The sequence below is a fragment of the Dicentrarchus labrax genome, unplaced genomic scaffold (assembly GCF_905237075.1).
Source record: "Dicentrarchus labrax unplaced genomic scaffold, dlabrax2021, whole genome shotgun sequence".
NCBI classification, from domain to species: Eukaryota; Metazoa; Chordata; class Actinopteri; family Moronidae; genus Dicentrarchus; species Dicentrarchus labrax.
Window position 1 is genome coordinate 3,054,620 of NW_026136712.1, and position 25,086 is coordinate 3,079,705.

Genomic DNA, 25,086 nt, shown 5'->3' on the forward strand with positions numbered 1-25,086 from the left:
CTATGGTCTAATCTCCAATAACATACAATATTAGACCACTCTAAAATGCTTAGGATAGGTAAGCGTTCCCATTTATATTCTTGTTTAGAGACACTGAAACATTAAAGTTCATTGTAATATCACATAATGTCTAGATTTGGTTGTGAAACCGAAGCAGAGTTGATATATACCATACATGTTAACCAACAAATCCTTTAAATTAAACATCAAAATCTGTCTTGTGTAACGTTTTCTGATCTGATGCCACAATCGACATAATTTCTGTGCCTCCCAAAACAAATCCCTGTTAAAAAATAAAGCTATTTTATAAAGTGATAAACGTTAGCCAACGTTTCAACATTCCGACTTTATTCTCGTAACATTCCGACTTTATTCTCGTAACATTCCGACTTTATTCTCGTAACTTTACGACTTTATTCTCGTAATATTATGATTTTATTCTGGTAATTCCCCCCCCAAAAAAAAAATTTTCTTTGTCTGGCCCTAATACTCCATCGTAACATTTGACCAAAAGATCAAAGTTCAGAAAAAAAAACAAAGCTAGCACTGGGTCAAGGTAGTATAAATCATAGGGGAGAGGACCAGTGCCACAGATTTTAAACATTAGTCCTCAAAACTAGAGAATTAATCTGTAGTAATGGGGCATCAACTAAAGCATTTCTTAAAAGCAGCAGCTATGCCACCACCCCAACCACTTTACCTGGGAGAGCTCAAATAATGATAGTGGCTGTAGTCACCAGGTGACAACCAAGTCTCAGTTTAAAATAAAAAGTATAAATTATTAGAGTAAACAAAATAATTCAATTCCTATTAATGATGGATTCTGCGTGTTGCATTTTAAAGGCCCATTATTAATTTCAACAGGGAATGAGATGAAGTTATTGGGCGTAAGACAATTTGTGGCTGGCTAATCACAGCATGTATGGGCGATACAGTAGGTCAATCTGGGCTGTTACAGCGAGTGTTATAGTACTGTCAGAACTGACCACCGCTAGTGTGTTGTTTTGATGAAGTCATTCAGCCAGGGAGACATAACATATCATTGTAGTAACTTCTAATGTTATAATGTGCCTGCAGATGGTGCCAATGCCTGTGTCACACAGGCACACAGGGGACTGTGTTACGTTTATGTATGTATTATAGTTAACACTGACAGTAGCCTGTACAGCGTCTGTGCACCTTCTCTAGCGTTTGTGGCATGACAGAGAGCTGGTGAGATATTGTTGTTAGGTAGTCTGCCATGTTGAACCATGTTTCTACAGTAGCTCTAGATGGGGCCTTTTGTGTTTTTCGAGAGTTTCGCTGTCCCCTTTGTTTGTCCTACATGTCTGGAAGGCGAGCTGTATTCAATTGGTTGCAATCTGCAGTTTCACCACTAGATGCCACTAAATGAATACACACTGGTACTTTCAGCCTCACCATGATTTTGAGATGTACTTTTTTTGTCAAAAGTAAACTTAGAAATATTCGCATAGGACTCCTGGGCCTCTTCAACATAAGAGGCTGGCAATCTGATTACTGTGTCAATATCAAGCTGTCCAATCTCACCCGGTGATTGGAGAAGCCACTACAGATTACTTAGCAGAAACACCGGTGATAAAATCAAGACATGGCGACCTGTTGGAGTCAGCAGGAGAGGAAGTGCAGAGACAATCAAATGTGCAGCGTTAATGGTGCCCTCAGTGGAGCTCTTCGCCACAGATAAATGTTTCCTCCCCCCTCTCCATGGTGATGGGATATCGGTAGTTGCTAGTGGCTTGTCATGAAGCTCCCCATCTGTGCTCTTAGCACTCTAATGAAGTGAGTGACAAGAAGCAGTCTAGATGACGGCTGTGTTTTTTATTTTAATGAGCGATGAGTGTTCTTCACAGAGGATGTGGGTGTGCTGATATCCTTCTTCCCTCTTTCTCCTCATGAGAGACAGGAAAATCTAGACACTTATCCATGGGATGCAGCCATAAAACTGTTAACTGTTTTGCTCATGCACGCCAAGACATGTAAATTATTACACCAAAAGCTTAGATCCAGTTCATTAGTGATGGCAAAGAGTTTCTCTATGAGTGCGTTTACATGTACACAAGTATTCTCATTTTAGCTTCATCCTGTTTTGCTCATATTCAGGATATGGTGTTTACATGGAACATGAAAAACTTGGTTTTTCATACTCTTACATGATTAATGAAAATAAGAGTATCAGATATAAGTTTCTGATTGTCTGTTTCAGATGTCTTGATTTCTCACCATCTTGGCCAACAAAGAATGTTGTAGAAGTAGAAGATGTTTACATGCCACAAGAGTTCTATACACTCCATGTAGCATATCCAGGTTTCTCAAACACTAGGATAAAGTCTTGACAGCTGTCCACACCATTGCCTGTGACTTTAACGATGAACGATACACCCCCCCAGACCACGATGCACGCTCCAGCTGTGTCAGCAGCTTAATAAGAAAATGGATACAGTTATTGATAAGCTGTTACAAAAAGAAAACCAGAATGATATGGGATTCCAGAGTTATTCAAAGACTACATGAGTTAGGAGAATCCTTGTCATCTTTTTAAGACAGATGTTATTCATACTTTGGTTAAAAAAAAAAAAAAAAAAAGAGGACATCATTCAGGACTTCAGAGACCCCATCATCGCTAAAGGCCATTTCACAATATGTCTAAAATTATATTATGTAACATTAGGTACGTTGTATATCACAAAAATGTTAATCAAATCCACTTAAAGTGATCCAAACAATATTGTTTGCTACTGTAGTTGCCGTTATAGTTGTTTAAAATAAAATATAAATTTATTTTCATAGTTATTGTGCTATTTATCCAGGTTTCTGAATCCAGGATATGATGTTTTCAAACCAAGTGGTTGTCGGATCATTTAAAAGGGTATGGAACCCCTTGCTGAAAAAAAAGTGTCTGAAACAATCCATCAGTCACGCTTACTTTATGATTCTTGTGACAGTTCTGTTCTTTCTTGTTGGTTCTTGTCCCTTTGTTCCAGGATGTGAGGAATGTAGCGGAGACAAGAAATGAGAGGTTGGGCAGAGACTATAGGCTCAGGAGGCTGTAAATAAGATCTGCAAGCCCCTCTCATGCTGAAATTCCACTGGGCACTGCTTTATGACATTGCGTCTGCAATGTGGTTTGGCTCCGTCATCCACGCATCTTCAAATCCCACTGTGAGCATTTTAGAACCATCATAAGAGCGTCCTGCCCGACGAATTGAATTATGTATTTTGTCCTTATAAAGGATAAAAAAAAGGTGTGTTTCTCCACTTCCAAGATGAACTTCTTGTCGTCCATGGTGTCAAATCACCTCTGACCTGCCCCTGACTGAGCTTGTTATTGGTTGTACTTTGTGTTTCATTGTCACACACACACTCCTCACCAATTAAATTAAATTCAATTCAATTTTATTTGTATAGCGCCAATTCATAACAGAAGTTATCTCAGGACACTTTTCAAATAGAGCAGGTCTAGACCGAACTCCTTATAACATTATTTACAGAGACCCAACAGTACCACCTTGAAAAACTGCCTTTTAAGAGGCAGAAACCTCGGACAGACCCTTCTAGGTGGGTGGTCGTCTGCCTCGACCAGTTGGGGTGAGAGAGAGAGAGAGAGAGAGAGAGAGAGAGAGAGACAGACACAGAGATGCACAGCAACAACAGTAGCAACTACACTAATAAGTGTGTGACTGAGTAGTGACTGACTGTCACTCACACAGACATACTGACCTGCTGACAGACATACCCTATTTTAGTGTTTACTTAATTAAACACTGAGAATTGATTTTGGACTGTGTGGTCTGCCTCTTATGTTACATACTTTTGGGCCAGGTTGTTACAAAATAGGGCTTGTCCTTCTTTGTTTTATAATGCTGAGTGGAAGCTTATTTGTATCATGCTGGTAGGTTGGCACTAGTACTGTTTGTGTCACCTCTATTTACACTAATCTGCACACGTAGAGGATAGGGCCTGCCTTAGAGAGGAGGCTACAAGCACAAAGGCAGAAAGTAGACAGGGTTTTAACTCTCTCTCACTTTTTTCATTCACCATGAATGTCTTCAAGAAGAGACAGCTCTAAAGCATGTGATCCATTGCGTCAAGACTAATACCCCATTCGGACTGGATTAACATTACAGGGGGAGATGGGGAATGAAATATTCACAAAGCAGAGGGGGTTAGAGAAAGAGGAAGATTCGGAACCACACAAGACCTTTGCATACAAACCACAGCACAATAGGAAAAAGATGGGTAAACAGTGAAAATACCAGCTCAGAAAACAAGACACTTCATTTTAATGATGATAGTGGTATAGCAAAAACATCCTGTGGTAGGTGAAGTTGCGGTGGACAAGGGGAGAGGGGGATCAGGCTAATAAGATTACTGAACAGGAAAAAATAAGAGGATCAATAGGTGTTATTCAGGGAAGATGAATAATGTGGCAAACTGCACATAGGTACCACACGTCTCTAATCTTTGATTCTTTATAATGAGAAGCTCACAGAGATATGCTAGCAGGTAGGATTAAGCCTCCTCAAGTTTATGACTTACAGTATCGGCACTCAGTCCTGCATCACTGCTTGAATTTTAAAAACATCATCCTGGAAAGTGAAGGAAGTAATCTCATTAAAATACAGTCTCTCTCTCTCTCTCTCTCTCACACACACACACACACACACACACACACACAAATACACACATTTCAGGCTCTTCAGTGGCAGTCGTAAACCCTGCAGTGGTTGTACAGGATTGGTGTTATGTGGAAACGTGCAGCAGTTTGTCATGTTCTGAAGGCCATCAGTGATTCTCACTGACTGTATCTGTCATATGGCTATAAATTATAAGTAAATACATCATAAATCCAGTAGTGTCAGAGGTCACTGATTGTTGCATTGTGTAATCTACCCAGTTGACATCTAGTGAGCATCAGTTGTTAAAAAATGTATTTATCTCCCACAACAACAAAAAATGCCTTAAAAAAGGAATGTTGCTTTTCCACACCACTCCCACAGTTTGTTTTGCCAATCTGAATGTCAATAGTTATATTCTTTGACAAAAAAGTGTCATTTTTTGGCTACAACCCCTTCTTGATAGCAGTCTAATCTGCAGTGGAGGAAGACGTTATAAAGAATTCTCTACTACGTTGACACATTTTCCTGTGTTATTTATTAGTTATGCTGCTGTTGTTAATACCTGACATCAAAGGTGTTGACTCATTGATCCTTATGAAGGCAGAAATGTTACTTATATAGTTTGACTGCAATGAAAGCTAAATAAATGACTGGCTTAAAAAGACTGCTCAGATGGGACAAAATTGGCAAAGCTGCCATCATAGATTTCTTTCTCAGCAGCCCTGCTGCTATTACTGTACCAAACTGGTTGAACGTGAGATGTAAAACATATTTCAGAAATCTAAACATGAGTAATCTAACAAAAGAGGAATATTCAGCCTTTTCAAGCACATCAATCCAATATTGTGATCAAGTTTGCTGATAGAGACATGCCCCCTGCCCACTAATGTCCTGTAATGTCCCCTGCCCTCTAATGCCCCCTGTTCACTAATGTCCTCAGCCCACTAATGTCCTCTGCCCTCTAATTTCCCCTGCCCACTAATATCCCCTACCCACCAATTCAAAATCCAGCAGTTTTCTCAAAAGTGTGCAAACTGGTGCGTTCAGCCCTCGTTTTTTCTCTGCCTCGCTGCCCGTCTGGGGATTTATGCCGCAAAAGGCTCTGAAAACAGGGGGAAAAAAAAAAACACACTTTCAGACAAAACTTTCATCTTGTTGGATAGCTGCACGTTGTTATAGCCAGCGAACACAAGTCCCGCCCTACTCTGCTTTTGATTGGCTAAACACGTTTTTTTTTAAGTGAGAGCTGCCATTGGTTTTGGGGAACTCAAAAATGATAAACCTTCCCGAATTTCTATCCTGATGAAAATGTCTTCACAACCGTGTTATGCCGGAGATCCGGCACGGTGCCGGAATACTTTAACCCCTGAGTGTGTGTGAGAGATTGAGTGAGTGTCTGTGTGTGCGATCGTCATTACTCTCTCCCCATCCCCTCATCCCTTTCTCACCAAATTGGATAGCATAATTTGAGTTTTTTCTTATACCTGCAAAGTAATGTGTAAAATCTGATCACTCAAAATGCGAAGTAATATGTTTTTGTATTAAGTGGGCCGGGCCAACTTACTGACATCCCTAACTTTAACAAAAATGTCAATTACAGAAAAGTCATAAACATTGATTAAGATCCCTTCATATATCAAGTAATTGCTATGATCGTTTTCATGACAATGCCATGTTTAAACACACCTCTGGATGAACTCAAGTGTGCTAGCGGCTTATGCCGGATATCGCAAGTTGAACACATAGTAGGCAGCGAAGACTGCTGCCAATCCATGCAGGAGGTTGCTGTGGGGCCCCATCACACATGCTCCTTCCATGGACATAATCCACGTGTCTGCACCGTGCAGTATCTCTCCTGAAATCCATTAACAATATGATAACTAAAAGCTGCACAACCCATTAGAGCCACCTAACACTAGAACCACCTAACATGAATTCATTAATGTTCAAGTGGAGAAAGACTCGCACACCTCCACTTGAACATTATTATCTCCTTTGACCACCGCAGCCTCCATCAACAACTCAAAGTAAGAATTTTTTTAGGAGCAACAGTCCTCCCTCAACCACATGAATTCATTAAAGAATTAACTTCTACAAAATAGGAGAAGATTATACCTGGTACAACTAATCGAGGTGTGCTTGGCAGGGTGACAGCTCTCTCGATATCGGCAGCCGTGGCAGAGGGCTGGAGAATAAAAACCATAAGTTAACCATGGGTAAATTGAGTGAACAAGGACAAAGAAAACAAAAGCTGTCATGTTCTACTCAACACCTAGGGGGAAATCAGCTTCAACGTATGGTGCCAAATGTAGAAACAGCTGCACATGGCAAATATCGGAGATCGGAGAATATCGATAGTGCGATTGAGGCAGTTTTCGTAAAAAACACACGGTTTACTGGAATAACTGCTCTGAAACCAGAACAGTATTCTGCATGGAGAGCTTTTTTTAGAAGGGATGACATTTTGGCTGTTCTCCGAACTGGCAATGGGAAAAGTTTTCTTTTGAAAAGGTATCTAAAGCCCTCCCCCTTTGTAAATGCCTTGAATGAGACGGGTGTCTGATACTCAGGCTAATCAGAGTCTATGGAGTATTAGAATAACTTGTGCAAAGTGTCCATAGCAAAGGATGGGGCTGGTGACTGATTTCTGGTAATGGGAGGGAGGGAGTGAGGGAATGGTTAATTTATGTATATGCACTGCAAGTTATACTCACATCAGCCATAAGGAAGATACCATCCCCCTCCTTGAAGTGAGCAAGCAGGCCATGATGGTGCAGATAGCTTTGTTGCCACACTCTTCATTGTAGGCTTCCAGAACTTTTCCCAAGTACTCCAAGATCAACTGAAACAGGCACTTCTCATCATACGAATAATTAACGTTAGATGGTTCACACTGACTCACTGATTCACTGGCAACAGGTCTTCCTACATTAGAGGGGTTTTCTACATGTTCAACACTGTCGTTGCGGTGCTTCTTAGAAAGATGGGATGCAAAACTCGACAGAAACAGAGAACCTTCTATCACATCCTCTAAATGGGCATTCAATGTGTAATCCTTCACGCAAATGTGACCTCAAGTGACAAACTAGTAAAGATGATGTTTCACACCTTACTGCACAAAAATCACATTGTATAGGAGTACATGGTCGCTGACTATTCCTCAAAGGCACATCTGCTTTGTGGTCTCTGTACATGTGAGCTTTAAGAACAGGAATTTTAACATACTGATATACACACCACACTGATATCTGTAGTTAGCACTATTACTATGCAACTTAATGTGCTGAGTAAACTCACAAACTCTATTAAATTCCTTTCCACACGTGCTAAACTTGCGTAGAAAGAAACATTTTGGACTGTTGCTGTGTGAAGCTCAGTGTCACACTACTCAACTTGTGATGAACAAGCTAGCTAACGTTAGCAACTACCGGTACAAACCTGATTTCAATGGACTGATGGAGGAAGAGACGCGTTAGCTAATGTTAGCTACCTTATCGTAAAAACACCTGTTTCCTTCTACATTAGCTATGTACCAATAATGACATTTTAGCGTGACTCAAAGAGCCGTAGACAGTGTTGTAAGGCTGCGTGTACAAGTCCGCTCGGAGCTCCAGTGGAATTTTGATTTCTCGGTCTAACCGTTGATTGGGCGGAAACCAGCCCAGCACGAAACTCCGAGCACGGCAAACAAAACCGGATTTTTAAGGCAGTAAATGCTCCCGTTAAAAACCAAACCCGATTTCGTTCAATTCTACACACCTATGGCTACTGGAACATTTTACGATACCAATTTAGCTAAACCACAAGGAGACAGCTGACTTTATGTTAACTAATCAAAGCAGACGAAACCGTCACCACCAACACAGATTAGCAGAACTAATAATGTTATATCTATGATATAAAAATACATAGGTTAGGCTGACAGTAAGTTACATAACGTTAAGTTACCTTCGTCCCAGAATCTTCTTCTTTTTTTCTTCTTCTTTAATGTTTGCTTCGTCCCAGAATGTTCGTTAATAACCGCCTTCAAATTCAAAATTCAGGCCGCAGCGATCCCATGATGCAACGCGGTGGCTGTAAAATCAGTGTAAAACTCCGCTTGTACAGTGTAGTTACAATAATAATACAGGACTGTCCATAAATTTCCCATGATGCATTGCCACTTACAGTAAAAACACAAAAACAATACATTGTTGTAAGATTTACTGTAGAAATTACATCAATTGCTAACAGTGTGTAACTATAGGGGTTTCTTTTACAAAACATATACATTCAGCAACACTGTTAGACATACCAAATAACCATAAGCACTGACATATGAACACTGTAGAAACTTATCGTAAACTCAACAGTTTCTCTTTATAGTAATAGTAATACAAATAACTTTATGTTTCCCTTACTGACTGTTTCACAGGTTGAAAACATAATGACTCCATAATAACTGCACTTAGTGGTTAGCTAAGGTAGCTTAGCTGTCCCCGTTACCTTTTTTTATTTGCTTCCACTAAAGGTAGCTAATGGCTAGTTCTAAAACACCAACAGTTAGGTCCATATATATTTGCACACTGACAAGTTTTGTTATTTTAGCTGTTTACATACATATTCAAGATACAGCTATATAATCAATATGGGTTTAACTTGCAGACTCTCAGCTTTAATTTAAGGGGTTTTCACATCCAAATTGGAGGAAGGGGTTTAGGAATTACAGCTCTTTAATATGTAGCCGCCTCTTTTTCAAGGGATCAAAGGTAATTGGACAATTGACTCAAAAGCTATTTCATGGGCTGCATGGGCTATTCCCTCGCTAATCCATCATCAATTAAGCAGGTAAAAAAAAGGAGTTGATTCCAGGTGTGGCATTTGCATCTGGAAGCTGTTGCTGTAAACCCTCAACATGCAGTCAAAGGAGCTCTCAATGGAATTGAAACAGACCATCCTTAGGCTGCAAAAAATAAGAAATCCATCAGGGAGATAGCGGAAATGTTAGGAGTGGCCAAATCAACAGTTAAGTACATCCTGAGAAAAAAAGAGCACACTGTTGAGCTTGGGAACTCAAAAAGGCCTGGACGTCCATGGAAGACAACAGTTGTGGATAATCGCAGGATCCTTTCCATGGAGAAGAAAAACCCCTGCACAACATCCACACAAGTGAAGAACACTCTCCAGGAAGTAGGTGTATCAGTATCTAAGTCTACCATAAAGAGAAGACTTCATGAGAGTAAATACAGAGGGTTCCCCACAAGGTGCAAACCATTAATCAGCCTCAATAATAGAAAGGCCAGATTAGACTTTGCCAAAAAACATCTAAAAAAGCCAGCCCAGTTCTCAAATGGCATTCTTTGGACAGACGAAACTAAGATCAACTTGTACCAGAATGATGTGAAGAAGAAATATGGAGAAGGCATGATCCAAAGCATACCACTTCTTCTATAAAACATGGTGGAGACAGTGTAATGGCATGGGCATGCATGGCTTCCAATGGCAATGGGTCAATAGTGTTTATTGATAATGTGACAGAAGCAAAGAAGTGGAATATTCTGGCTGAGTCAATCACCAGATCTCAACCCGATTGAGCATGCATTTCACTTGCTTAAGACAAAACTTAAGGCAGAAAGACCACAAACAAGCAACAACTGAAGACAGCTGCAGTAAAGGCCTGGCAAAGCATCACAAAGGAGGAAACCCAGCGTTTGGTGATATCCATGGGTTTCAGACTTCAGGCAGTCACTGCCTGCAAAGGATTCTAAACAAAATATTAAAAATTAACATTTTATTAATGGTAATGTTAATTTGTCCATTTATTTTGAGCCCCTGAAATGAGGAGACTTTGTATAAAAATGGTTGCAATTCCTAAACGTTTCATAGGATATGTTTGTTCAACCCCTTGAATTAAACCTGAAAGTCTGCACAATTGCATCTCAGTTGTTTATTTTAAATCCAATGTGGTGGCATGCAGAGCTCATGAAAATTGTGTCATTGTTTAAATATTTCTGGGCCTAACTGTATATTTGCACTTGTACCACAAATTGTAAGCACTAATTGCTCGGACTCAAGATGTTTTTTCTATTGTCTCATGATCCCACGTTACTTCATCAAACTTCATCTTTTGTTATTGTTCTCATGTCAAAATCCCCCTAGTGGCAGAAGTGACATATTGTACATTTAAACCCAAAACCAAAAAAATGGGTTTATGGGAATTTTGAAAAACACTAGCTGTAACACAACAAGCATAACCACTGGTTCGAGCCTACTAGCTGTGGCTTATATATATATATATATATTTGCTCTATTTAAAAACAATAAGGCAAGAAACATTTTGACATATTGACATCATAATGACAAAATAATCTTAAACCCTCTTCAAGCTTTCCCGAACTTCAGTGGAGGACCATGGCATGTGGTGAAATGAGTGAAACCTCATTAGGAAAGCTAATTCAAAACCCCATTGACAACTACAAACACCACTTACCATTAGCCCTAGGCCTTCAGAGAATAAAAATAAAGGAAAAAAGGCTTTAGAAACGAGCTTTGGTGAGTTCTGTGCGAGACAAAAACAAAATTACAATGACCTAACACACTTAGAGGTCCAGTGTGTAGGATTTAGTGGCATCTAGCAGTGTAGTTGCAGTTTGCAACTCCCTCGGTTCACCCTCCCTTTTCAAGGGCGAGGGAGAAACTATGGTGGCCATGAATCGTGCGAAAAATCTACCTACCTTCCCAATTGCACACCCACCAATCCATCTACCAATTTACTACCTACTGTCAGTGTTTCTTTTGTCCTTTCTGGGCTAGTGTAGAAACATGGCGGATTAGCATGGTGAACTCCATGGATGGCGACCCATGGCATCTGTAAAAACGTCTCATTCTAAGGTTGTAAAAACATGATTCCCATTTTCAGGTGATTATGCACTAATGAAAACAAAGCTATGAATGTTGTATTCCATTTCTGTATCTAGATCCTCCTAAATGTTACATACTGGACCTTTAACTTTTTTTTTTTAACGAAATGCTGAATGAAAGATTGTATCAATTTACACAAGCAAGTGGAAAAGAGTCTGGAGTTTGTAGAGTTTTGTCAAACTATTGTTGCCTAGGTCAATAATAAACTTTCAACTTTGACTCAAATGTGTTTTATACGCAGCTTCCATCTTTCCATCTGTAAAGCACTTTGAGATACATGTATAGAAAGTAAGTTACTGATGTAGCCCGGTGTAAACATACAAGGGTTAAAACAAGTTAATGTGTAATACAAATAATTATTTCAATTATTTAATTAAATAATTTAGTAATGCAAGTAAACTGACAGTAATTTCGATTAAAAGCAGCGATAGATGAAGTGTTAACCAAGAGATTAACATAAATTCATATAAAGTAGAGTGTAAATAGTTAATCAAGTAAGTACAGTCAATTGTTCTATATAGTAGCTGAAGAAAAGTGTGTGGTAAACCAAACGTGAATATTCAGATTTGTGTCATTGGTTCATGCTGTTTCATTTGATTGGTTGCTGTATGCGTCACTCGGTGTCACCTGTTGGTAATTGACCGTAGGTAAGGGAGTGAGCGGAAAAGGGGCGGGAAGAAAAAAAAACGACAACAAGAGAGACAGGAGAATCGACGAGAAGGAGAGAAGAAAAAAGAGAGAAATGCAGAGCTAAAATAAAGTGAAGAAGTAATGACGTTTTGGTAGATACCTTGCTGAATGTTTCAGTAACAGAAGAAGCTGTAGCTGAGGACAGTGACTTGGACACAGTGGATTAGGGCGTTTGAGTTTTGCCAGAGTGACTGTGCTAACTAAGCAAAGCCAGCGAGTTGCAAGCCAAGAGGACGCCATTGCTGGCGGAAAGGACTGTTTCGCGCTTCCTGAGGAGGACTTTGCTTCTGCTGCCGTTTGCTTTCATCTCCATCTCTTCATGAACTGTTTCTCCAGGAATTATTCCAGACCCGTGAGTTGGATTTTCTGTGTGACTGTTAATTGCCACTGAGGATAAAGATTTTCCTGCCACACCACACGGAGCAACACACAGGCCTTTAATTGTTTGTGTGTGTGTGTGTGTGTGTGTGTGTGTGTGAGTGTGAGTGTGTGTGTGTGAGAGAGAGAGAGAGAGAGAGAGAGAGAGTGTGTGTGTGTGTGTGTGTGTGTGTGTGGGCCCACTGTTTTGTTTAGAGTTTAGTTAAGTAGCTGTGTCTGATGAGTACAGAGAAATCATATTAAAGTGGTAAGAAGTAGGAATGTTAGAGACCTGAGATAATTTAAGTTTTGAATAGTATTTCGATATTGCCAATTCTATTTTGCTTATTATAAGTGTCTGATTTTCTACAGTGTTTTGCCAATTTTGGTAAAGGGTATTTTGTTTACAATTTAGTATTTCAACTATAATATTTTTATTTTAAAGTAGTCTAATTTGGGTAATTGTGTTATTTCATTTTTGTTTCTTCTTAACTAACAAAGTAAATATTATTTGTGTTACACTGCAAACCACTGGTTAGTAAAATATTATTTCATTTATTTGAAAGAGTTGTCTGGGGTCAGTTATTTCAAATAGTGTACAGTATGTGTGAATAGAGCCACTGCTTAGTCTAACAGTGTTGTTGGTTATTCATAAAGTATTAGGCTATAAAAAGTTTCACACAAAACAGGTAAACCTTTGTGGTAGCTACCTTTTATAAATCGAACCCAAACACCCCATCATTCAAGTCCAAGGTGAGTTCCTTTAACCTAGGCTTTTACTGAGTGTTGGGGTGCTACACTGTGATAGGCCAAGTTTGTGTATCAAGGTTTCAATCAATCTGTCAGTGATATACTGATATTTAGCAGTGCGACTCATGACAGCGTTATATAACAGTGTGTACTGTACTGTGTGTTCTAAGATCAGAGTTATCATTATCACTTCAGGCAACTGTATGCTGTTACCGTCCTCTCAATATCTTTGTATGTGGAGGAGCAGGAACACTCTCCATGAGACACAGCAGAAGTCCATTAGCAGACCTCAGTAACATAATGGGACGCTGCACACACCTGTTGAATGGACTCTGTTTGGTATTTGCTCTAGCTGCATGATGTAAGTGAGCACCACTTCTTGTTGTTGACTGTCGTTGTTTTTCTGCTCCGTTTGACAGTGTACTCGGCTAATGAAGTCAACAGTTTAGTTAGCCTTCTGCTGGGAAGTAGTGTTTGTTATTTCATCACACACCCCAACATTAATATTGTTGGCTAAGTGCAGTTAAATTAGAGAGGAAGAACACTCTGTGTAAAAATATGCTCACAGTTAGACAGTGACCATTTGAGTATAAGAGCTGTATCTACTACTCAACAATACCAAGTCCTCCAAACTAAATTGCAAATACAAGCTGACCAATTTGAGCATTGTCTGATGAGGTGCCCCTATCTGTATGGTGCATTAAAGCAGTGGTTCCCAAACTGGGGATAGGGACCCCCACTAGGAGTCACCCACCCTTCACTGTGGGTTGCGAGACCGTCTTGATTTTAAGGGGTGTAAGAAAACAGGCCAATAGTTATTTTTCATAGCCTACTTCATTTAGTTCTGTGAAGAAAACTAAATTAATTATTATTATTAAAGTTTAGATTTTTAATTAAGATCTAAACTTTGAAGACCTGAACACAATTTATATTCACAGAGCCTTAACTCTCCGATAAACAGTCTCATCCTGCATTAGAACAGTTCAAACAACCAAAGAGCGAATGAGAGAACGAGAAGCACTGAATTTGTCAAGAAAGGAGCTTATTAAGTCTGTATGGTTGCTAAAAACAAAACCAAAACATAATGCAAACAGATAATTGTACAAAGATTTACTAAAAATATCCAAATTACTCATTACACACAAACTTTCTGCTGTTATTGTGTTAACTGTTTGGGTTTCTTGTTCTGTTGTTATCTACTGTTATTGTTATGCATTGAATATAATATGAAATATCCATAAAATATGTCACTGTGAGTAATTACAAACAATCCCATATATCAATATTTGCTTGGCTCCAAAATGAAGATATTCGGAGTAAAAACATTAAATTTCTGTGGTACATTAGTAAAGATTTGAATAGAAACATCTAAAAGGTGGCATTAGAAATTAATAAATGGTTTTCATTTCATTGATTTCATTTTTGCAAAAATATATATAATATCAACTTCGACTGCAGTGACGTGTGTATACGTTGGCCGAACACACAGAGAGAGGTTTGCATGGTGCTGCCTCTGCTATCGTCAGCATGCTCTCAAGATAGACAGAAAACAGATTAGGCAGGTCATGTGTGATACGTGTTCCTGACTGAAGGTCTTCTCAGTGTTCTGACAGGGTTGTCATCCTGTCTTTGTTCACTGCACTCACTTCTCTGCCCCCCTCCATTTCCTTCTACACTGCTCTTCATAGCATCCAGTCATTCCCTTCACAGTATACCAGCAGAATACATGAGGATGAGTGGAAAAGTTCCCACCTGCGGTCTGTAACAAGAATGTGATCTGTTTTCTGGGAACGTTTAGAAGAACTGTCAGTGGGTTTTATTATTATTATTATTATTATTATTGTTACATACCAGGAATATCCTTTTGTTCTCCAGTGTTTCCTCACTGCAAATTGTTGAGATAGCATTTCCTCAGATTGTGTTTTTATTGATTACAAAGACATGTATTACTTGGTGTGTGTGTGTGTGTGTGTGTGTGTGTGTGTGTGTGTGTGTGTGTGTGTGTGTGTGTTTAGTGTCACCATTGCATTTTTATACTACAGAGCTTCACCTTTCTAAATTTGATTGGCGCTTCTGACATCTTTTTATGAGAACATTAACCAGTTCTTGGCTAGAATTCTCAAAACTGTAATGGGCCTTAAAACTAGAAAAAAATTGCTTATTACAAGCAGGAAAACTCAGTAATTTAATTTATGAATTGAATGAATGAATTTAAGATGAATCTGATTAATTAATTAATAATTAGAAAAAAAAAAATCTTCCAAAAACACTGTAGCAGGTCGTGCTACAGACGGGGTTCCCTCAGCACACAAGCAATCACACTCCGACGTTGAACGCACCACTTTTATTAGAGCGTTGCTCACAAAACACACAACGACAATAGCCTCTGGCTCTCAGTGGCACTCCCGGTAGCGTTTCTGCCTGGACCAGGACACTACTGCAAAGACAAGGGTAGAGTCATTAGGTAATCATGAGCAGGTGAGGTAATAAACTCACCTGGTGCCGCTCTCCCAAGCTTTCCCCACACTTCTCTCTCCTGCAGCTGAGCGCAAACCTCGCCCACCTCCACAAACACAATTTTGTCCAACAGCATACTAGAAATAAGTGACTTTGTCTTAAATGAAGTCACCAGAAGCATTCCAATGACACCCTCACCACATTCAAGAGTAGGCTTAAGACATTCCTCTTTGATAAAGCTTATAGTTAGGGTTGGATCAGGTGAGTCCTGAACCATCCCTTAGTTATGCTGCTATAGGCCTAGACTATCGGGGGATTTCCCATGATGCACTGAGCTCCTCTCTTCCTCTCTCTCTTTCTTCGGTCTACACCTGCTCTATTTGGAAAGTGTCCTGAGATAACTTCTGTTATGAATTGGCGCTATACAAATAAAATTGAATTGAATTGAATTCTTATTTATAGCAGTTTTTATTAAAACAATGAAAAACTAAACAGCTGCCTCATTTCCAACACTGGGACAAGACTGCTTTCTCTTAAACTGAGAAGTTGTGCGATATGTCTTACTCATAAAATAAAGAGAATTATCTTGTTCCTCTGCTGCAATATTATGCAAAACATTGTTAGAACTTCTTACTGGTTCAATCGTGCTCAATATTAGATGTAATATCTTACAGACAAAGTTAGATATATTTTATTAAATTCAGATTACTTTTCAAATAAAAAACATGCTTGACAAGATTATTTTTTCTTTTAGATGAAAAATAAGACTAATTTCCCAGAAACAAGGCTTTTTTACTTTTTTTTTTTAGATTCTGTTTTTGCCAGTGTAGTTGATTTTCGAACCCCTTGTGAATAAAAAAAGAAGATTGGTGAATACAACAACTTTTCTTAAAGGTCCAGTGTGTAATATTTAGGAGGATCTGTTTGCAGAAAAGGAATATAATATTCATAAGCATGTTTTCATTAGTGTATAATAACCTAAATATATAAAAATCATTGTGTTTTTACCTGAGAATGAGCCGTTTTTTATCTACAGTTGCCGTGGTCCACCTTCCACAGAGTCCGTCATGTTGAACCACCATGTTTCTACAGTTGCCCAGAACAGACAAACCAAACACTGGCTGTAGAAAGGGGCGTCTGCATTTTTTGCAGCATCAAGTACTTTAGCTCACCGTCCTTTGCGCTTAGAAGCCAAGGAGTTGCAATCTGCAACCACACCCCAAGGTGCCACTAAATCTTACACACTGGTCCTTTAAGGACCCCATTAGTGGTCGCCAAAGCTTCACAGGGGTGATTTTTAAGGGGTGTAAGGAATCTTAAATATATGTTGTTGACCTGTATCTCAGCATTTGGTTCATTTGTGAAAACGAAATTAAATCGTTTGCTTAGATAGAATGTATGAATATAACATAGTTAATACAGACTTGTATAAAAGGTTTCTACAACTATTGGGAAAACTCATCTCTGATCAATAATAAGGAAATAATCTCAAAATTCATCCAAAATTTTACACAAACTTCCTGCAGTTCTTGTATTCACTGTTTGGGTTAATTGTAATGTTAAACAGGTATATAATATGAAATATCCATAAAATATGTCACTTAGTAAGAGGTAGTTTACTCAATGATAGAAAATTGGTCCCTTCAGGGAGTCACTCAACAATGCACATGCTGCACAATGTAATAAAATGGGGCTAATTCAGACATATTCTTTCTTAAGTGACAAATTGGTTTATAAAAACATAAAAACAGCTATTATAGTGAGATCCTGGCTCACAAGTAAATGGTTAATAGACCTGTACAGCGCCTTTCTAGTCTTCTGACCATGCACAATGCTTTTACACTACATGCCACATTCACTTAGCGATGGCAAAGTCCATCGAACAGAAACTAACTCATTCATACACATCCACACACCGATGCAGTATCTTGCTCAAGGATACTTCAACATGTGACGGGAGGAGCTGGGGATCGAACCAACAACCTTCTGATTAGTGGACGACCTGCTCTTCCTCTGAGCCACAGATGCCCAAAAGTAAACTGAGGTGAGACTCATAACTCCTATTTCAGAAGCTGAAACATAAAGGTTTAAGCTTGAAGTGTCACTGATGCGTGATCCATGAAATTTGCTGCTTGATTTGTTAAAATGCTATCACGGATCATTACAGCCAATTATCTGATGGGGACACATAGATGAGTTCACTGTCTGTGCCGTTATCTGACAGTGTTAAAGTTGACCAACAGAAACCTCTCAACAAAATACATGTGAGGATATTTTTCTAAGTCCCAAAATACACTCAAAGAGCACAGTGCAGCCATGCAGATCAATCTGTAACTGTATGTCTCACTGTTGTTACTCCCTAGTTCAAATATTGGGCCGGTCTAATTAGCAGGCCCATCACACTATTGATATATGGATTAGAGTCTGATGAGAGCACTGAGAGGCAACAGTGATGTAAGAAGGGGCAATGTGACTGTAGACTTCTATAATACAACAAGTACTCCCCATAGCCTGCAGGCTAAATATCTTATACTGTACAAGGCTTTCTAAGGTAGTCCTTATCTGGAAGTATAATTTCAGCAAGTTGAAATCTTAACTTTTGTCTGAACAAATTGACTTGTAGATTACTTTGGGTTGCACATAATTCTCCATTTAAAATCACTGATACATTGGGCAAGGGTGAGATTGCGTTTGTCCTCGGTAAAGGTGAATGTATGTTTATGAATATCCAACTGCCACATCAGCAAATACCTCTTTTGCATAATGATTTCCAAATTGAGGCGTATTGATGGAGTGTGGAAGACAATGGAAGGAAAAGCCAGTAAGGGCAGATTGGGTGACGGAGGGTATGTCAGCAAAGGTGAGAGTTTGGAAATGACTGATGGCTGAGCATCTGTCAGTCAAGGTGTGCTGTATCAGGGGCCCAGGCTGTGTGGATGCATGTTTTTCTGTGAAAACATTCCCACTAACTATCCGTCAAAATAATCAAACATTACCATATCGTGTAGCCCTAATCTACAACTAAACAAGTAACCCATCAGTAGTTTACAAGATGACAGGTGTAGCTTATGTCGGCAATCATGTACAGTTTGAAAAAAGATTCAGAATCCCCCGATTTGATTAACACACTTGTGTAAGAGCAGTGGTGAAGACATAGATTTTGGCCCAAGTTAAGCTCAGTATGTGCATTAGACTCTATAATGCCTTAGGGGAGCTGCAAACGGACCTCTCAGAGTAATTAATGATCCCTGCTATTTCAAACACCAAGAAAAATGAACATAACCCATCTGCTACAGGGAGCCTAACCTAAAAAATACTTACAGCTGGGCTTGTCAAGGCATTGCTACACAAGAAATGCCTTCTGCAGTTTAGAAAATGCCCACATTTCCATTCTCCTGCTTAATTGCTTGACAGACACCTTTATTCTTAAATCGATATACTGTATAAACATAGAGGGTAGTTGGGTTTTGAGGGCCAGCAAAGGCAAGGTGTCTGTATTGACTTTTTTAGAGGAATACATTGATGAAGAAGGAAAGCAATAGAATAGTTAATTTTCTTTTATCTCTCAAAAAGAAGAAAGTCCCGCATACTCCCCTGGCTCCTCCATTGACGTCACATTCTGTGTAACAAAGGAGCAAAGGAAAAAAAACTCTCAGTACATGTTCTGGAGGGAAAGAGAGTGTAAAAATAAAAGAACAATAATCAATAATTCAATTGTTATCTGGTCAAGTCCCCATGAAGTCAAAATTGTGAATTGTGTAAAACTGTTTTTATCACATATGTCTTGTACCATAGGTCAGATTCAGTATCTGGCCTAACAATGACAGAAAAGTTAATTTGTAGACCATACTGTACAAAAGCACAACTTTATAACTTTCTGATTTTGGTGAAACTGATATTTTCTGGAGAAAATATTTTTCTGATTTTCCCTCTGATGTCCTCCAGCTGCTTAGCTTCAATTGTGGTGTGATTTCCTGATGGACAGATAGCTTTACTTATTGCTGATAACTGTATCTACCATTACCGAATAACAAGACCAAACACAGCCTCTGAGACTGACAGCGAATACAATACCAAGATCATTTGAGGATTTTCCTGATGGAAAGATGGATTTTCCTGCTGAAGTAAAGTTAGTTAGCCACTAACTGCTGCATTTCTTTAGAAAAGTATGATTTAAGGCATACAAAACTTTAAATATAAAACTATAGGAAACAGACTTGTAGCGAGCTAACCTCCCCTCCAAATATGACATTGTATCCATTATGAATCATGCAAACATAAGTTTTGATAAGATTTTGAAAACCACACTGAAGGTGCTCCATTAGCCACCCTATAAGCTACTAGTCATACCGCATTGAATTGTGTTATAGCAGCAAGTATATGTGTATTGAATTGTGCAAGGCTGTATTTTATAGTTCAAAAATGTACCTTTACATCAGCTTTGCTGTGTTACAAAGTTTTACTATAAGAGTCATTGCAGACCGCTGTTAAACTGTTACAGAATATTAATATATAAGATTAAGACAACAGCACATTGTGTACTCAAAGGCTGTAAAAAACGGTGTCACAGCTCTATATTGAATTCAGATTATAATTATTTCTTGTGGTTCACATACAGAGGAGACTTCAGTCAAGTCTATTTAGCCTGTGCACAGTGGTATTTTGCATCATGTTTATTCAATTATTCATGGACTCAGACCAATGACCTAGTCTGTCAATAACCAACAACAGTGTTGGCTTAAGTCAGTGTTACTCAAAGGGTATGCAAATACTCTTATAATGATAATTGCAATTAAACCCACAGCATCTCATTATTGATATACGCTGATTTTACACGTGCTATAAGACGTCTTAAGAAATAAGATTAATAATAATAAGATAAGCAAGACAAAGCTCTTTTAAAGTATTTTTATGTAAGAACTACATGTGTAACATGATGTATCTGTGGAAAACATCTACTTGATATTGTTTGTTTACAGAAAAACAGTACAACGCAACACTAAAGCCCCCACAACAGTGGATGAGACCATAAAGCATAGGTCCTCTCAACTCAATTTCCCCCAGAGAGCGCTCCGTATGACAAACGACAACAAGGCCATAATAGTCGGCATCTCTGCCATCTCAGAGTTCAGCCTGTGCCGAAATGAGGCCAACTCTACTTTTAATAACAAAGTCTGCATCTTCGCTTATCCACGGTCTCCCAGTGGACCGAGGGGAAAATTGGATTTCATTCTTGTCTTTAAGAGGCTGATATTATCTCTTTTGGGGCAGAAATCATGTTTTAATAATTAAAACGATTTTGAAAATGACCAATTATGCTTCTTTTCAGCTGTAAATGAACGCCTGTTCCCTGGCTCTTGGCTTTGTTGGAGGAAGCGTGCCTCCCTGGAGATTTTTGTGTTTTAATCACTTAAGGAAGCATGCCCCCTTCGTCTTGTCTCTCTGCCCAGTCCCTCTCTGTTACGTTGCTAAATTATGAAGCTGTCCAATTCTGCGAAGATGAAAAGATTCTTGTCCCCGCTTTATGGTTAATGCAGATAAAGGAAAATAGGGCAGAGGTTACACACATTTTCTAGAATAATCTAACCCATGAGTACTTCTGGTCAATTATGTCATATTTACGTAATGTTGTGGAAACAGATGAATTGATTTAAATGTTCAAATGCAAGATCCATGTTGTTTTGACATTTTAACATGCATTTTTAGCTCATATCGGAATGTAAATCTTTGTATTGTTCAGATATATAGAGAGAAAATCTGAATAGGTACTTAATTGTCTGGAGCATTATAGTAACCAGGTTCCAGATCTATGAAACACATTCCATTATCTTCTCTCTTTTTGAAGTTGGAAGGAAGTTTGCCACTGTCAAGGAACCTCCTAAATCCCCATCTGGAAAATACTGAAGTAGTATGAAGCGTCCTGTTCATACCCATTGACAATATATTGGTTATGCTGACCCAGACAGTGAGGAACCCTGGGATGACATCAGATTGTCTCAGCATTCTCTTTAAATATTGCAGCAGTTAATATGCAACTGAAGAGTCCTCCTGTACAACATTAGGATGCGGCCTTTCCGCTCCAGGGAGGCGACCCAGGTCTTCCACCTTAGCTATACTGCACTTTGCTTCTCACTACACTGGCTCCTTGTTATAGCTCATATTCAGTTCAAAACTCTGATGCTACTCTGCCCGGCAGTGAAGAGAACTGCCGTTTTGTACCTCAGAGCCATCAAACTCCATACTCCTGCTTGACCATTACGGTCTTCTGCCTCTGGATGATTGACCACCCCTTGATTTCTGAGGACAATGGGGCTGCTCATTGGTGTAATAAAGTCTCCACTAAAGTCGGAGTGCTTATCCTTCTACCTCTGCAGGCTGAAAACCCACATTTTCAGAAAACACCACAACAACCTATGCTAGCACTAACTTACACACTTACTTACTCACTTCTACTATAGCATTGAACATGCTGTTGTTTATTTAGAAGGAAATAATTTGATGACATCTAGCTCTTGTTCCCATTAAGGTTGAATGCACTTTGTAAATTGTTTGGGACTGTGAACTATAGATATATGTGTACTGGATGTTCCAAGAATTGTTATTCTTGTATCTAGGATTCTGTGTTGGAACAGTTCAGAGAATTCAGAGCTCCAGAATTACTCACCTCTATCAGTACTAAACACACTTCACATGTGGATGTAAAAGCTGTTTCTTTTAGCAGGCCTAAATAACACACACAGAGGTATTAAGCTACCTCCCCCACTACTAACCTCTGGCCTATTGAAATCTCAGAACCACTGCTTCTCCTATCTCACTGCCTCCGTATTAAAGCTTTTAAACTAAATGTCAAGGAAAAATAGAGAGTAATCTGTACTTGTGGAAATGATCTGTGCCTAAAACCGTTTCTGTGATCAGTCAGTGTTAATTTTCATGTATTGTTTCCTACCCACAACATACTTTTCACTTATTTTATCTACAGACAGAGAACAGAGATGCCAATCACACTGCACATATCCTTTGTTGTTTGGATCTGTTGTAAAGCTGAAAAGAGACATGCACCTTTCAATTACTAGGCTTCCTATTTTTGATCTCTCTGCAACATCACTGCCTGTTGTCTTCAAGCTGGTATACATTCAGAAGCAGTGAGATGCTTTGAAAAACATTACTCCACTTCTATGAGTTCTAAGTGTAGTGTCCTCTAATGGTCTTAATGAATGGTTTAACGGTTTAATATGCTTCAAATGAATAGCTTGTAAGACATACAGAGTACCTGTTTTCAATGGCCACATTCATCCTCTTGGCTGTATTCCACTCTCTGCTACAAGTCTTTGTAGTCAGGACAAGATTAATTGTATAAACGAGGATAACGGCGCACACTTTTTGATAGTTGCTGCTTGAAGGCATTCAGGGTTTTGCACTACACACAGAAAAAAGTTGGAAGTATAGTTCTGTGAAGAATGAAACAAAGGAGCTGGAAAGAGAAGTTCAAAGCCTGCCAACTTTCTCACCCACACACCATCCCACAGCCACATCTCATTGCCTTCACTGGCGGATGGAGTTTATGCAGTTATTAGGGAAACGGTTCAGTTGTTATCACATGACCAAAGTGGATAATTATGAATCGCTGATCATCAACCCCATATACAATATATCACATGACTGACAACGAACAACTAAACCATCTTTGTGACAACTCTGTCTGCTGATGAAGGCAGATCAGCCGCATCTTGTCCAGTAAAATGACCTTGTGATAAACAGACTGATGAGTCTGTTTTCAGATATTTGTTTTGCCATGCTGCATACAATCTTGTCAAGAAAAGCAAGCATACCGGTATTCCAGCAGCACTTAAAGCTATCCATGCACTATTAAATTGTCTATTTTCCTCTGAGACTTTTCCTGCCACCGCTATTGAGGTTCAGCAAAATATAGAGGAAAGGTGCCAGGTCAGGATGTAAGGCATTTTAGTTGACAAAATATTTTTTTTCAGTGTGTAATGGTTATTCATTTTTACAATTGGACAACTGGATTACTTTAGGACTATAACAATAATAGCCATTATCAATTCAATATAACCTCTTCGTCAAAGCCACAGGGGGCAGCTAAAGAGCCCCATGCAGCTCCGGAGCCTCAGGTTACCTACCCCTGCACTAAAGTACTTGTAGAGATGTCACTCTGACATCTCTACAACTAACACACATCTATAGATCGTGTGTGTGTGCATATGTGTGGCTACAACTGCACTTCATTGTGCAATCCTGTATTTTATAATAACAATAAAACTGTATCTAATCTAATTAAGAAAGTATTGACTTATTGGGACTACCAGTACCATTTTATGGGGTCATGCTATCACATGATCAAATGGTGAGTGCACCAACCTGCTTCAATTTGCTGATGTGGATGTTGTTATGGGTTATCAAAAGAAAAAGCCATTATTGGGTGGACCACATAAGAAAACAGCTTGAAAATACAGCCAGCTTGTTCTTTTCCAAACAAATAGTCAAGCCAGATCCTACATGGAATAAGATCACAGGGAGGTCTTTCAGTAAAAGTACAGTATTCCCCAGTGTGAGTATTGCAAGCCTTTAGGCCTGTACTGTTTTTCATTGAGTCCCCACAACAGAGAGGCTATCTCGAGGATCTTTCCACCTCCTGCAATGGTGACTTAGCTATAAATAAATTGTCACTCTCCTTATTATAAATGACACTTTGATTTGCCATTCTAGTGCTTAAATTAGCTTTCTATCTGTCATACATCCGCTAATTGTCAAAGCACTACGGTCTACACCTGCTTTATATGTAAAGTGCCCTGAGATAACTTCTGTTTTAAATAAAATGAAATTGAATTACTATGTCTATGTTTAACAGGAAAGGAAGCATGGTCTAAAGAAATACTAGACACAAGCTTTACACTGTCAGTTTATTTTGTGTTATTTTCCTCGACTCTGACTCAGGCAGTGTTGGAGGCTTCCTGTTCTGTATATTAAAAATGAGAGTAAACAGATGACATTTTCCCTGACAATCCAAGTCCAAACATGCCACCGGTGGTGTGGTATTTGTTTGCAAGATCCCTAAAGCCCTACCCCAATGACTGTGGCTCTGTCATTTCTTTTTCCATGGCTGAACCCCAGAATGCAGCCAAAGCAGCGAGCCTCAGGCTCTGGTCAAGCCTGGAGAAACTGAAAAAACAACAACCAAACAAAAACTGTTGGCCGGCTGGTTGGTCCACCACAAGGGTCCAGCCAGAAATAGCCTGGCAAATATTGGATGGATTGCCATAGAATTCATGGTCTC

The 25,086-nt window shown here is 39.1% G+C and overlaps 1 long non-coding RNA gene across 1 annotated transcript; it reads right to left on the minus strand.

The window, feature by feature from the left end:
• Positions 1 to 5,611: 5,611 nt before the first annotated feature.
• LOC127372930 (uncharacterized) lies at positions 5,612 to 7,786 on the minus strand. Its single transcript, XR_007886754.1, has 4 exons — positions 7,352 to 7,786; positions 6,753 to 6,822; positions 6,324 to 6,492; positions 5,612 to 5,739 (listed from the first exon to the last, which is right to left on the minus strand). It is a non-coding gene; the product is annotated as an uncharacterized LOC127372930 (long non-coding RNA).
• Between the last annotated feature and the right edge of the window lie 17,300 nt (positions 7,787 to 25,086).